Raw genomic sequence first — 15,644 nt, 5'->3', positions numbered from 1 at the left:
TTATTATGGAATGCTCCATTTATTTCAGTTTTGGATATCTTTAATTATTAGGGTATCTTTTTTTCAGACTGAGACAAAGATCACCTCTCTGTAACTTTCACCTCTTAACTCTCCGTTTTGGGGTCTAGAAAAGAATGTCTAATCTTTTTTCTATGTGATAAGCTTTCTAATATTTGAAGATAGCTATCATATCCCTTCTAATCATACTCTTTAGTGTAAACGACCCCTGTTCCCACAGCTGATCCCTGTCTTTGCCCCTTTGAGATCACCCTCCACTCAGTATATTCCAGCTTGTCAGTATCTTTCCTAAAGTGTGGTATCCAGAACTGAACATGATGTGGATGTCATCAGACCAGTGCCTAGTATAGCAACACAGTAGCCTCTTTTCTTTTGGGCACAATGCCTTCATCAATCCCACTTACAATCATAACATTTTTTTTTAAATTTCTGTGTCACACTATGAATGCCTCGTAAGCTTTCAGTTTGCTAATTCTTTATCAGCTCTTATCTCACCCAAGCTCAAATACAACAATACACCATTCCCAACTCCTAAACCCGATTTCCAAGAGCAGGAGTAAACTATGGCCAATATTTTCACTATTGTTTCCTTTAACTGCCTAGGCTGAAAATACTTCTGAACTGGAAATATGTAGAACAGGTGACAGATACCACCAAATTAAAGTGCCCTAGTAGCCTAATATAAGGTCATTGATTTTAAAGTAAATTCAGGATTCATATTTAAGAAGATGAGAAAAAAAAAGGAAAAGACAAGTTGTAATTATGGTCTGATTTTGGATAAGTAATCTAATCCTAGAACCAATGGTGACACCCTCACCAAATTATAATTTCCTCTATTATGACTCCATTTTTTTTTTGTGGGGGAGCTAGGCAATGGGGTTAACTGGCTGGCCCAGGGTCACACAGCTAGTGAATGTTATATGTTTGAGGCTGGATTTTAACTCAGGTCCTCCTGACTCCAGTTGGGGCCGGTGCGCTATCCACTGAGCTACCTAGCTGCCCCATTTGTGACTCTATTGTGGGATTTTAGGATCATAAAGAGAATAAGCTGTTGAATGTGGAAAATATCTTAGAACATAGGAAATATAGTGTAAGCATTGTGTTTTATAGCACAGAAGATAGAATGTGAATGGAAGGAACATAAGAACAAAATTGGAAGGAACCTAAGAACAGAAAATGGTGAACCATACAATTTCAGAGATAGGAGACATCTTAGAAAATTAAATGTATAATCATAGAACTTCAGATGTTCCAAAATGTGCAAACCCAAAGTATCCCTTGACTCCTTGCTTTCTTTCAATTATGAAGTTGTAAATGTATAAATAACCCATCTCAACTCAAAAATTTGTTCCAATTTCTGAAGTCCAAAGTGAAAAATTCTTCTGTATATACAAATGTAGTTAAGTCATTCTTTTAGAGATCAATGGCAAAGACTGCTAACCCAATCTTAGAACTAGTGAATACCACATGTATGAAAGTGTGGAAGTGATTTAACTTCTCTAAGCCTGTTTATTTATCTCCAAAATGAGAGAGTTAGACTAGATGAATGATAAGGTCACCTTTCCCTTCTAAATCTATGTACAATCCTTTAATCCTGAGTAGTGCTATAATGTTTACAAAACATTCTGTATCTCATTTTTTCCTCTTAATAGTCCTGGAATAAGTAGTGTATATCTATCTATCTATCTATCTATCTATCTATCTATCTATCTATCTGCTACCAACCCCATTTTATGGATGGGAAAACTGAGCCCTGGATCATTTAGATGAATTACTGAAGGTCACAACCCTTGGAGGGAGAAAAGACATGAAGAGAAAAGTCAAATTTCCTGAGTCACAATCCAGTGACCTTGATGAGCATCTTTAATTTGCAAACTAATCCTAATCAATAAATTGCCTTTAACCATCTAATGTGTTCAAGGCCCTATTTTGGAAAGATCCAAAGAATAATATGACATCTTCTGAGTTCTCGAGGAGTTTGCGGTCTAGTGTTTGAGGGGTAAAGGAATAAAACATGTGCAGAAATAACTGTGATACAAACTAGAACGTGATAAGGGAGGCATGAAGCAGGTGTTATATGAGATCCAATGGTAGTGATGCTTAATCTGTTGGAAAGGTCTTAAGATACTACACAGAACAGGAAGTCACAGAGGTCACCTAGTCCCATCCCTTCATGTTGTCGATGAGGAAAATTAGTCATGGAAAAGTTGAGTAGTTGGCACAATTGATAGAGCCTTTGACTTGAAGTCAGGAGGACCTGAGCTCGGTAAATCAGTTAACTTGTCAGAGCCTCACTTTCCCCATCTGTCAAATGGGGAAAATTATAGCACCTATCATCCATTTATTGTAGGGATCAAATGAGATAGCATATGGAAAGTATTTCACAAACCTTCAAGTGCTGTTTTTAAATTGTTGTTGTTGCTATCTTATCCAAGGTCGTGTTGTTAGTATCAGATACAATATTTTAATCCAAGATCCCTCATTTGAAATCTAGTTCTCTTTCCACTACACCGTACTACCTCATATTTAATCCTGTGTCTTCTACTTCATTTGTCTTTAGGAATAAACATTTCTTCTAATATGTTGCACTCAGTTCTTTCCCCCCCCCTTTATGAAGCACCTGGATGTCATTTTTTAGAAATATAATTGTGGTAAGGAAATATTAATCGGAGATTTGAGATAATTTTTTTTTCTTATGAATAGTAGCATCCTTTCCTAAAGTAATAAATATTTATCCCATAATCCCTGAATTGGAGAATGTAGCCATGGTGGACTGTATTCATGTGCTAGAGGGTGGTCCTGACCAGGGCAAGAGCTATTGGAAAGTAATATTGCTTGGAAATCACTCAGGAGAAAAAGCATAAGATCTGAAGGAAGCCAGATAAGCTTCATTATCACTTCCCTTCCCCTTCCCCCCCCTTTTTTTTTTTCACAATTCCTTTACTTTGGTAGTAGCTAAGATGTTTTTGTCTGTGTGCATTTTTACCTTCACAGGAAGGAACCCACGATAACTGTAATTTGCAACGCGGCATGTTATGAGATGGGCTTTAAATTGCTTTCCTTTCTTTGTTTAGTGCTGTGATCTGCATACTTATTCCTGGAGGGGAGGAGAGACCCAGGCCAAACTACAGGTTTAGTAAGTAGTGGCCTAGAATCAGTAGAGGAGTATGAGTCCAAAGAGAACTGGAAGACAGGAAGAGGATATTAGCTTAGCCAGCCCACAAATAGAAATTATGAGGAAGGTAAAAACTGAGGAGAAGTGGTTTTGAATAGAGGAAAGATTCTTGGAACTTTGTTGTGCGCAACTAATTCAGCTCACCACAAGAGCAAAGATCCTATGCTAAACTTGAAGGGATAAGACCAGCTTAACCTTCCATCCTGAATGCACATTGATGAGACGGGAGCCAAGATGGAGGCAACTCCGTTTAATTTTAACAAAGCATTCACTTCAGTAGTAAAGTAACGGGAACTTCTTCTCAAGTTACAATGAGGTAGAGCTCATGCTGTGCTAAGGACAGTGCATGCACATCCTGTGCACTTATCTGACTCCAATCCCAGATAAACTGCTAATGACCATACAATAACTAGGGGAGTTAAAGATTGTTAAAGATCCACAGAATGGAGCACCCAACCAGGCGACCTTTGCTCATGGATCAGTCACCAGAGAGGGGCCTCCGCCCATCAGTGAGACCTCATGAACAGCCTGTAGCCCTCTACATCCTTACAGATCCCCAACAGAACTGGAGGCCAGTGATACTCTGCAAACCATTAGAAATAGTTATTTCACCTGCTAATTTTAGTCCCAGGATGAACATTTGCTAGTTAAGGGACCACAAGCAAACACATTTCCACCTCTGAGCATCATTTTCCTCATCTGTAAAGTGAGAGGGATAATATAATTACAAGGGTTACCTTATCATTGAGGAGAAAGCACTTGCTATAAAATATTATGTAAACATAAGCTTATATTGGATTGCTGACCGAGAGTGAAATGAGCAAGGCAAAGAGACAGTTCTTTCTAATAATGTTAAAACTCTTGATATGGCGAACATTGAGGGATAAATGGGCAGTTGCCTAATTAAAACCTTTGGGGTTGAAGATTGAAATTTCATTTAGTTTTGTTTTGTTTTCCTTTTCCATTCAAAGGTATATTTCAATGAATTAATTATTTTTGGTGGCTATATTTTTTCTTATTCTTTTTTTTTAACGCATTATTATTTTTGTCCTGAAAAGACAGCAAATATACACAGACAACTGATTGAGGGATGATGCCCACATTGGTTTCAAGTCTTTTTTTCAGTCTATTAAAATATAATATTTAATGTTTGTGATACAATTTGGTACTCAGAATGTTCAGGGATCAACATGTTTTTTCCTCAGAGAAAATATTCATGATATAAAGGCATGAAGTTTCTGTGTAGTCTACAAGACTTTGAGGTAAAGATAAGGTAAATAAACATACACACACATTTTAATCCTGAACCATTTAAATAAGTAATCAATAAAAGAAATAAATATGATATTACTCTCACCAATATATTTTTATTCCATTAATTATTTCTTAATTATATCTAAGAAACCCTAACATTGACTTTTTTATATAGAATTTCAAATATTCTTTCTTCCTTTCCTTCCTTCTCCTTGACAGAGCAAGCGATTTCATATAGATTACACATGTACAGCTATGTAAAACATATTTCCATGTTATCCATGTTGCAAAAGAAAAAAAAATAAAGTTTAAAAATGTATGCTTAGATCTGCATAAAGACCATTCAGTCTTTCTCTGGAGGTGGATAGCATTTTTCATCATAAGTCCTTTGGAATTGTAGTGCATCATTGTGTTGATCAGACTAGTTAAGTTATTCACCCTTGATGACTGTTCAATATGGCTGTTACTGTATACAATGTTCTCCTGGTTCTACACACTTCATTTTGCATCAGTTCACATACACCCTCCCAGGTTCTTCTGAAATACCTTGCTTGTCATTTCCTATAGCACAATAGTATTCCATCACAATCATATGCCACAACTTGTTCAGCTGTTCCCCGATTGATGTCCATCTCCTCAATTCTCAATTCCTTGGCATAACAAAAATAGTTGCTATACATAGTTTTATACATATAGGTGTAAATACACACACACATATAGAATATGTATATATATATGTGTGTGTGTGTGTGTGTAAATATGTATATATGTATGTATATATATATATACACACACATATACATACACACACATTTTATATATATGTATGTGTATATATATATATATAAAAATACACACACACACACACATTTATATATACCCAAAGGTGGTATCAAAGGGTTGTTGTTTGTCCATTTTTGAAGAGGATCGTGACACATCAAGGAGGTGATGCCATGAAATGCAAGTGAATTGGGTTTAAGTGAGGAAAGGCTGTGTGAAGTCAACAGCCTCTTTTTCCTCCTCCAGAGCCATCTGGGTCCAGTGGCAAGATATAGCTCAGGATGACTGGAGATGATCCTGGATGTGGTGGCAGACCTTGGCCTTTTTAAGCTGAGGTCTTTAACAGGTCTGTTTGACTGAGGCAATACCCATTCAGTGAATAAGGGTAGGTAAGCAATGAGGCAGAGAATAGTTTCTTTAACCTATTTAAAAAAAATCAATTTGGGAGGGGAAGACCCTCAGGGTTTCTGGCTAAAACAGAAACAGTTGCTATTTATCTTCACTCAGAGTCTGTCAGGACCCAAATAATGACCTGGTGGGTTTTGCTAGGACCTATTGTTGCCCAATCAATGAGAGCCAGAGTGATTTAGATTTAAGGCATGATCCTTAAGAAAGAAACCTATTGATGGTGCTTTGGCCATGCTTCCAAATTATTCTCCAGATTTGCTGGATCAGTTCACAAGGGCACCAATAGTGTATTGATGTCCTAGTTTTCCATACCCCCTCCAACATTTGTCATTTTCTTTTAATGTCATATTAGCCAGTCTGACACCTGTGAGGTGGTACCTTTGAACTGTTTTAATTTGAATTTTTCTAAACAATAGTGATTTAGAGCATTTTTTATATGACTATAGATAGCTTTGATTTCTTCTAGAAAACTGTGTGTTCATATGCTTTGACCATTTACCAATTGGGAAATGACTTGTATTCTCATAAATTTGACTCAGTTTTCAACATATTTGAGAAATCAGGCCTTTATCAGAGAACGTTGCTGCAATTATTTTCCCCCCAGTTTCCTGCTTTCCTTCAAATCTTGGCTATATTAGTTTGGTTTGTGGAAAACCTTTTTTTTTTAATAAATTTAATGCAGACAAAATTATCAAGCTTACATTCTGTAATGCTCTCTGTCTCTTATTTGTTTATAAATTCATCCCTTATCCATAGATTTTACAGGTTAAAATTCCCCATGCTCCCCTAATTTGCTCATGACATCATCCTTTATTTATAAATCCTGTATCCATTTTGACTTTATCTTGGCATATAGTGCAAGATGTTCATTTTTACCTAGTTTCTGCCAACCTGTTTTCCAAGCAATTTTTGTCAAACAGTGAATTCTAGTCCCAAAAGATTGGATCTTCAGATTTATCAAACAGGAGATTACTATGCTCAAATATTGGAGCGTTTAGTGTACCTAATCTATTCTAATTGAACACTCTGTTTCTTTCTTTCTTTTTTTTTTCATTTTTAGGGAGTTGGGGTTAAATAACTTGCCTGGGGTCACCCAGCTAGTAAGTGTCATGTGTTTGTTCTGAGATCAGATTTGAACTCAGGTCCTCCTCACTCCAGGGCTGGTGCTCTATCCATTCTGCCACCTAGCTGCTCCATCTGTTCTTAGCCAGTACCAGATTGCTTTGATGATCATTACTTTTTAAAACTGTTTGAGATCTGGTATTGCTAGGCCACCGTCTTTCACCTTTTTTTCCCCCTTGATTTCCTCAATGTTTTTGATCTTGTTCTTATGGATGAATGTGTTATTATTATGTTTTTTTCTAGCTCCGTAAACTATTTTTGGTGTTTGATTGATATGACAGAATAAGTTGATCAATTTAGGTAGAATTGTCATTTTCATTATACTGGCTCAGCCTACCCATGAGCAATTATTATTTCTCCATTTATTTAGATCTGACTTTATGTGAAAAGTGTTTTGTAATTGTGTTCATATAGTCCCTGGGTTTGTCTTGGCAGGCAGTGTCCCAAGTATTTTTATATTGTCTGCACATATTTCAAATTGAATGTTTCTTTCTTTCTCTTATGCAGGACTCTGTTGTTAATTTACGGAAATGAAAATGATTTCTATCCTGAGGCTTTGCTGAAATTCTCAATTGCATCAACTAGTTTTTAGTTGATTCTCTAGGATTCTATAAGTATACCATCATATCATCTATAAAGAGTGACAATTCTGCTTCCTCTTTGTCTATTGTAATTTCTTCAATTTTTTTTTCTTCTTTTATGGCTATGGCTAGCAGTTCTCATACAATCCTAATAATTGCTTTAATTTCTACTTCTTTCATGGTGATTTCACTCTTTTCATTTTTGATACTGAAAATTAATAATTTGGATGCTATACCCTTGGTGCGTCTGTGTTTATTATCAATATTAATTCATTGTCTATGGTGCCTTTTAGCAAAATGTAGCTTCCCTATTTATCTCTTTTAATTAGGTATATTTTTGCTTTTGCTTTATCCAAGATCATGATTGCTACCTTTTTTTAACCTCAGCTGAAGCGTAATAGATTCTGCATCACACCTACCTTCTCCCTGATTTTTTTTTAAATTTGTGTATGTCTTTCTTTTTCGATTTTGTTTCTTATAAACAACATATTGTTGGAATCTGTTTTTTAATCCATTCTGCTATCTCATTCTGTTTTATGGTGAGCTCATCCCATTCACATTCACATTTCTGATGACTATTTATTTCACTTCAACTTATTTTTCACTGTTTATCCTTTTATCTCTTTTTACCCTGTCCCTCCTTATAAGTCTGCTTTGTTTCTGACCACTGCCTCCCTTAATTCACTCTCTCTCCTATCAATGCCCCTTCTCTTATCTCTTTTTCCTCCTATTATCTTGTAGGGTCACATAAATTTATAGACCCAACTGAATCTATATTCTTTAAATGTTTAGTAGAATTCATGTGTGAATCCATCTGGTACTGGGGTTTTTTGAAAGCAGTTATTCCCTTCTTGAGCCAATTCTGATGAAAGGAAGGTTCAAGCATTGCCAGCCACAAGCCTCCTCTCCCGTTCTTCTGTCCATTGTAAAAACCTCCTCCTTTTGCACTTCTTTTATATGAGATAATTCCCCCATTCTTCCTTTCCCTCCCCTTTTACCCAGTGCATCTCTCCTTCTTACTCCTTATTATTATTATTAATGATCTTATCTTACTTAAGTCACACCCATGCTGTGTGTCTATGTATATTCCTTTTAATTGTCCTAATAATGATAAAGTTCTTGAAAGTTACAAGTATTATCTTCCCATATATGAATATACACAATTTAAACTTATTTAGTCCCTTGTGATTTATTTTTCGTATTTACTTTTGTATGTTTCTCTTGAGTTTCATATTAAAAGTCACAATTTCTATTCAGCTCTTTTCTTTTCATCAGGAATGCTTGAAGATTCTATCATTAAATATCCATTTTTTCCTCTGGAAAAAAATATACTCAATTTTGCTGGGTAAGTTATTCTTCGTTATAATCCTATATCATTTGACTTCAGGAATATCTTATTCTGAGCCTTCCATTTATTTAAATGTGGAAGTTGCTAAATTTTATGTGATCTTGACTATGGCTCCATGATATTCGAATTATTTTTTTTCTGGCTGTTTGTAATATTTTCTCCTTGACCTCAGAATTCTGATATTTGGCTGTAATATTGCTGGGAATTTTCATTTTTGGTTCCCTTTCAGCAAGTTATTTTTCAATTTGTATTTTACTTTCTGGTTCTAAGATATCAGGGGAGTTTTCCTTGATAATTTCTTGAAATATGATTACTAGGATTATATCTATATCTATATCTAATCTATATCTATATCTATATCTACATGTGTATGTATGCATATATAATGTGTATATATGTATGTGTATATGCATATGTATATATGTGTGTGTATATATATATGTCTATAGATATAGATGTCTATATCTATAGATATAGATGTATCTATAGATATATATATATGTGTATATGCATATGTATATATGTGTGTGTATATATATATATGTCTATAGATATAGATGTCTATATCTATAGATATAGATGTATCTATAGATATATACACATATACATAATGGTTTTCAGATAGTCCAATAATTAAACTATCTTTCCTCAATCTATTTTTAAGGTCAGTTGTTTTTCCGATGAGATATTTCACTTTTTTTCTGATTTTTTCCTATTTTTATATTTTGTTTTATTGTTTCTTGTTGTCTCATGGAATCATTACCTTCCACTTACAAAATTCTAATTTTCAAGGCATTGCTCTCTTCATTCAGCTTTTCTACTTCTTTTTCTGTTTGGCAAATTCCACTTTTTAAAAAGATTCTTTTCTTCAGTGAATTTTTATGTCTCTTTTTTTCCATTTGGCCAATTCTGCTTTTTAAGGAGTTATTCTCTTTAGTGAATTTGTGTGCCCATTTTCCCATTTGGCCAATTCTGTTTATAAAGGTGCTTTTTTCTTCAGTATTATTTGTGCTTCCTTTACCCAACTGTTGATTTTTTCATAATTTTCCTGCATCACTCTCATTTCTTTTCCAAATTTTTCTTCTACCTGTCTTATTCGTTTTTTTAAAGTATTTCTTGAGATCTTCCAGGGATTCTTGACTTGTATCTAATTCATATTTTTCTTTGATGCTTTTTCTTATAGTTGTCTTGACATTGTTGTTTTCTGAGTTTGTGCCTTGTTCTTCATCATAACTTTTTGTGGTCAAGTTCTTTTTGTTGTTGTTGTTTCCTTATTTTTCCAGTCTATTTCTGGACTTTTAATGTTATGTCTAAGTTGGGCTCTGTCCCTAGGGATGAGTGGGCACTGTCCCAAGTTTCAGGTTTTTTTGCTGCTGTTTTCAGAGCTAATTTTGGGGTGTCTATGAGCTTCCAATTCTTCCAAGGTGGTATGATCTAAAGAGAAGTGTTGTCGTTGCTGTCCTGTCCTGCACCGTAGTCTTCATACAGAACACTATCTTGCTCTCCTGTGGCCCTGAGTGCTAGTGAACCTCTTGACCCTGGAATTTTGACAGACCTCCTCCTTTATGTCTTGGAACTGAAACCAGGGCTTCTAATCAACCTTGTGAGCAACTGCAAGTCCTCTTCTTTACCCTGGAAATGTGACCAGGGCCCCTGCTCCCCTGTGGCCGCAGATGCTACTGCTCCTCCTTCCCCTAGAACTGTGACTAGGAGCCTCACTACACACGCCTGAACCGAGCACCAGCGAAGGATCCCTTGCGATCGTTGCCTGATCCATCGTACATCTATGATCTGAAAGCTCCTGAAGCTGTTTCTCCTGTTAGTGCACCGACCTCCAAGGCTGGCTGCCAGAGCTGGTGAGGCACGTGACCTGTGTTGCCCTCCAGGCTGACCACCGCTCCAGTGTGAAATACCTTTCCTGCTGATCTTCTAAGTTGTCTCAGACTGGAAAAAGATCTCACCCCAACCTTTTGTTAGCTCTGTTGGTCCAAAATTCAGTTTGAGGTATTATTGGAGGGGAATGTTGGGAGAATTCAGGTGAGTTCCTGTCTCTACTTCACCATCTTATCCTTGCCTGCACACTCATTGCAATGATTTTATACAAGTTTAAATGCTATAAGTACATTGTTACAAAAACAAGAATTTTTAAAAATCCCAGAAAATACCTTGGTCAACAAATATGTGTCTTACTTACAAAGTAGAAAATTTCAGTTGCCTAAAACAACAACAATAGAATCTGAAATATTTTAATATCTAATGAAGAAGGATGATCGACATTTATAAGCATCATTGTCTTATAAAACAGAGAGTCTATCAAAGTTAGTCACTGCTCAACGTCAAGTCACTTCTTTCTTTTTGTTTTTGTTTTTTGATGCCTCCAGTTACTCTCTTTCTTCTTTCCTTTAAGTTGTAAGCTCCTTGAGGGCAGGGGACTATCTTTATCTTTTTTTTTTTTTTGGTATCCCTGGCACTTAGCACAGTACCTGGAACATAGTAGGTGCTTAACAAATGATTCTCAATTCACTGACTCATCTCACTTTTTTTTTTCATTATAATTTCCAGGATACACGTTTTATCCTTTAAGTTCCTGGCACTCAGAAGAGATTGACTGGATCTGTGATTTCATTGTTACAGGGAACTTCTGGGAGATGAAATTATTATTGTAGGCAAGCTCATTCTCTGCAGGTTGTGATCCCAGAGCATTATCTCAACCTCTGACAGGTTGAGTAATGTACCCAGGGTTACACAGCCAACATATGGCTAAGATTGGACTTGAACTCAGCTCTTTCTGACTTCAAGGCCGACTAGGTCATACTGATTCTCTCCTGGCACATAATAAAATTTAGTTGACTTGTAGTAAGTAATATTTCATAGTTTTATTTCTTTAGGACTTTGGTGGAGAGACATTAGATAGCTTAGTTAGCTAAGTGTGTAGAAATATGGTTAGAGCAATAGAATAATTTAAGTCACAGATCCTCTTGAAAGTTATGGATGAAGGCATGGAGCACTTGTGATGGGAATAATCAGAGGGCACACCCACATTGAGGAAACAACATGTTTTTGAAATATTAAATTAAGTATTTTGGGGGGAGGAGGAATAAAAATTGGCCAGCAGAGAGCCATAAAATCACAGAATTTGAGAGTTGGAAATTATGTCAATGGCTATAGTCCAACTTTTTATTAAAGAAACAAAAACAACAAACAAAAAAGGAACTCCCCCTAGGAAAAACAAACATATCTAGCCTCTGTTGGAAACCCTGCATGGAGGAGTAACCAACAAACATTCTAGATAACCCATTCTATTCTTGGGCATTTCTAATTGTTACAGAGTTCTCTTTCTTTTTCTTTTTCTTTCCTTCTTTCTTTATTTCCTTCTTTCTTTCTTTCCTTCTTTCTTTCCTTCTTTCTTTCTTTCTTTCTTTCTTTCTTTCTTTCTTTCTTTCTTTTCTTTCTTTCTTTCTTTCTTCTTTCTTTCTTCTTTTCCTTCCTTCCTTCCTTCCTTCCTTCCTTCCTTCCTTCCTTCCTTCCTCCTTCCTTCCTTCCTTCCTTCCTTTCCTTCCTTTCTTTCTTTCTTTCTTTCTTTCTTTCTTTCTTTCTTTCTTTCTTTCTTTCTTTCTTTCTTTCTTTCTTTCTTTCTTTCTCTCTTTCTTTCTTTTCTGAATTCTCAGTTCTGGTCCTGTCCTATGGGCCTAAGCAAAGCAAGTCTACTCCCCCCATCACATGGCAATGCTTTACATTCTTGAGCACAGCTGTCACAACCCCTCAGAGTCTTCCTTTTCCCATCTTAAACATCCCAGTTCTGTTGACCAATCTTTACATCACAATCAGAATATTTTTTGACTGAGGTTATGGGGTAAATGAACAAAACTCAGTATGTTTACAAAGATGAATCCTAATCTAATGTACTAATTTGGACAAATCTCAAGTCTATTGGGCAAGGTGGCATATTATGGTGAAGCAGGTTATATTTCCAGCAAGGAAGAAGTCAGATCCTCCGTGCGGAGAGGAAATCTGGAATCTGTGTAGTCTCAAAAACTGTTGGATTAAAAGTTCTTTTGGAGGACAGCTAGGTGGCACAGTAAATACAGCACCAACCCTGGAGTCAGAATGACCTGAGTTGAAATCTGGCGTCAGACACTTAACACTTACTAGCTGTGTGACCCTGGGCAAGTCACTTTACCCTCATTGCCTAGCAAAAATACCAAAAACAAACAAAAAAACAAAAAATGCTCTCAAAAATTTTGTTTTTGGAAAGGTTAAATACTATTAGATTGCTGAAAATGGGTGTTTTTTTTTAACATGTTTTGGTGAGTTATCTCAGAATTTTTTGTATTTTTTTTTTTTTGCCTTGTAAACTAATCCTATAAAAATTAAGTCTTGGTGGCTGGTATGTATGGAGGTAACAAGGGGTAGGAAAGTTACAAAAAAGGAAGACCTTTAGTATACCTTTAATACCACAGTGGAAGCCTTTGAAGCATATGGAAGAAAAGATTAAGGATAGGGTGTGGGAGATTATTAATCCCAGGAAGCCTAGTAGGTCAGGAGGGTTGGTGGGAGGGTGGGAAGGGGGCAGGAGGTCTAGGGCCTCCATATGGTAACCAATGACATTGAAGGGTTAAAGCAGTGAAAGGTAAAGGCTCAAAGGCCAAATGGTAAAGGCATAGTTCCAAGGAGAAGCAGATGCTCCAGGAAGCTGACAAAGCTCAGAAGTTTAAGGCCCTGATCTAAATTATATATCTCACTATTCTTTCCAGATGTATTCTTTGCCTTAACAAGCTCATCAAGGCAATTGTTGTGCTGCTGGTGCCATGAATTTCTACCATAACACTAACCCTACTCTTTGAACATCTCCAGGTCCTTTGGCTCAATTGCAGATGCTTGAAAGGGAAGCTGGAAGAGGGAAATGAGAGGCAGGAGGTCTTCCTTCAGCTGCTTCTTGACCAATCAAGATTCCATGATTCTTCTTAGTAGAGTGTTCTTATGAATACTCTACTAGGGATTATAAATACCCCCACCATAGTCACACAGACTCACATGAACACATGCAAAATATATTCATGCGTGCAAATATGTATGTATCAATATGTGATATATATTCGCCGCTAGATGTCACATTGGATGGGGGCCCATGTCTAGAGAGAGAGAGACTCATCTTAATGAGTTCAAATCCAACCTCAGACACTCATTAACTTTGTAAAGTTAATAAGTAATTGGGTAAGTCCCTTAACCCTGCTTACCTTGGTTTCCACATCTGTAAAATGAGCTGGAGAAGGAAATGTCAAGCCACTCTGGTATCTTTGCCAAGAAAACCCCAAATGGGGTCATGAAGAGTCAGACAGGACGGAAAACTACTGAACAACAGCACGATGCAAACATGTACGTATATGTGCATGTACATGCAAGTGTTTGTATATACATATATATGCATAAGCATACATACATACGCACATGCAAATTGTATTTATATATACACACACATGCATTGTATGTGTATATTTACACATATGTGCATATGTGTATACATATGTATAAATATATACTTATACATATATGCGTTAATGTATACACACATACACATATATACATATATGTACATATATACAACACACACACATATATATTTATATACACATATATAAATGAAATTTTTTTTTGATTGAGTGCTGGCTTTGTGCAGTTAAGCTTTAATCATTTAAAGCACAGCTCATCTCCGAGCTAAGTGGCCTAAAATACCACAATTTCTGTTGATAGAGATAAATTAATGTGATCTCAGTGTGTATTTGAATCTCTGTTTTAGAGCAAAGACGTCTATGTGGCAGGGACATGTTTATTTCTGGATCAGTCTTTGTTTACTTCTCGGCAGTAATCAAAGGAAAGCGACCTTGGAGGAGCATACGCAGTAACCTTTGCAGCAGCTAGTGACAGGTGAGGATGACTTGTAGAAGCCAGCTTTGCCTCAAATCTTAGATCCATTACTGCTCAAAATAGTCTCTTGTATTTGTTCTGCAGACAGAAAAAACAAATTATCAGAAGGGGACCATGGTAGAAGGGGGAGAGAAGAGGACTCTTGGGTAGGCGATGAGGCACAGAACTACTTTGAGCTTTGGTTTCCTCATCTGCAAAATGAAGATAACAATAATTGATTTTTAAATAAGGCTTTAAAGTTTGCAAAACACTTTACCTGCATGATATTATTGGCAACTCCTAGTGGTCCTAAGCAGAAGATACTACTACCAGTACTAATAGCCAGCATTTATATTGCAGGTTAAGGTTTGCAAAGTACTTTACATATATAATCACATTTGATATTCACATCAACTTGTGAAGTTGGTGCCATTCATTATTATCTCCAATTGTAGATACTGAGGCTTAGAGAAAATGAATGACTTACCCAGCAAGTTAGTGGCCCAAGACAGGATTACAATTTATGTGTTTCTGGCTCCAAGTCTAGCATTTTATCCTCTATACCACCCAGTTGTCATTACAGGTGTTGTTTCCTCTATTCAATTCAATTAAATTTGATTAAAAAATAATTTGTGAACTCTGCCTAAGAGATTGTGCAAGATGCTAGCAATTCCCTCAACTATTCTGGAGAGATAGAAAGAATGCAGAGAGAAATAAATAAAGAAAGACCAAGTATTGGATATGGGGTGGAAATAGAAAGGATCAAAGAAGGCATAGTGCAGGAAGTGAAATCTAGAGTGTGTTTGTTTTAAGGAAGCTTGGAGTTCTGAGAACAGAAAGTAAGGAGAGAGGAATTCCAGGCATGGCGGATAGAGATGAAACATAATATCCAGAGACCAGCAAGTAGCCAAAGATAATTAGAACAGAGAATTGGAATGGATGTGATATTAGAAATGTCTGTAAAGACAGATGGGAATCATTCTGAGGATGGCTTTTTGGGCAGTAACGTGGTACAGTGGCTAGATCAATGGGCCTGGAGTTCAAATCTCAGACA

Source organism: Phascolarctos cinereus, unplaced genomic scaffold (assembly GCF_003287225.1).
Source record: "Phascolarctos cinereus isolate Bilbo 61053 unplaced genomic scaffold, phaCin_HiC Scaffold_2;HRSCAF=192, whole genome shotgun sequence".
NCBI lineage: Eukaryota > Metazoa > Chordata > Mammalia > Diprotodontia > Phascolarctidae > Phascolarctos > Phascolarctos cinereus.
This window is presented reverse-complemented; position numbering follows the sequence as displayed.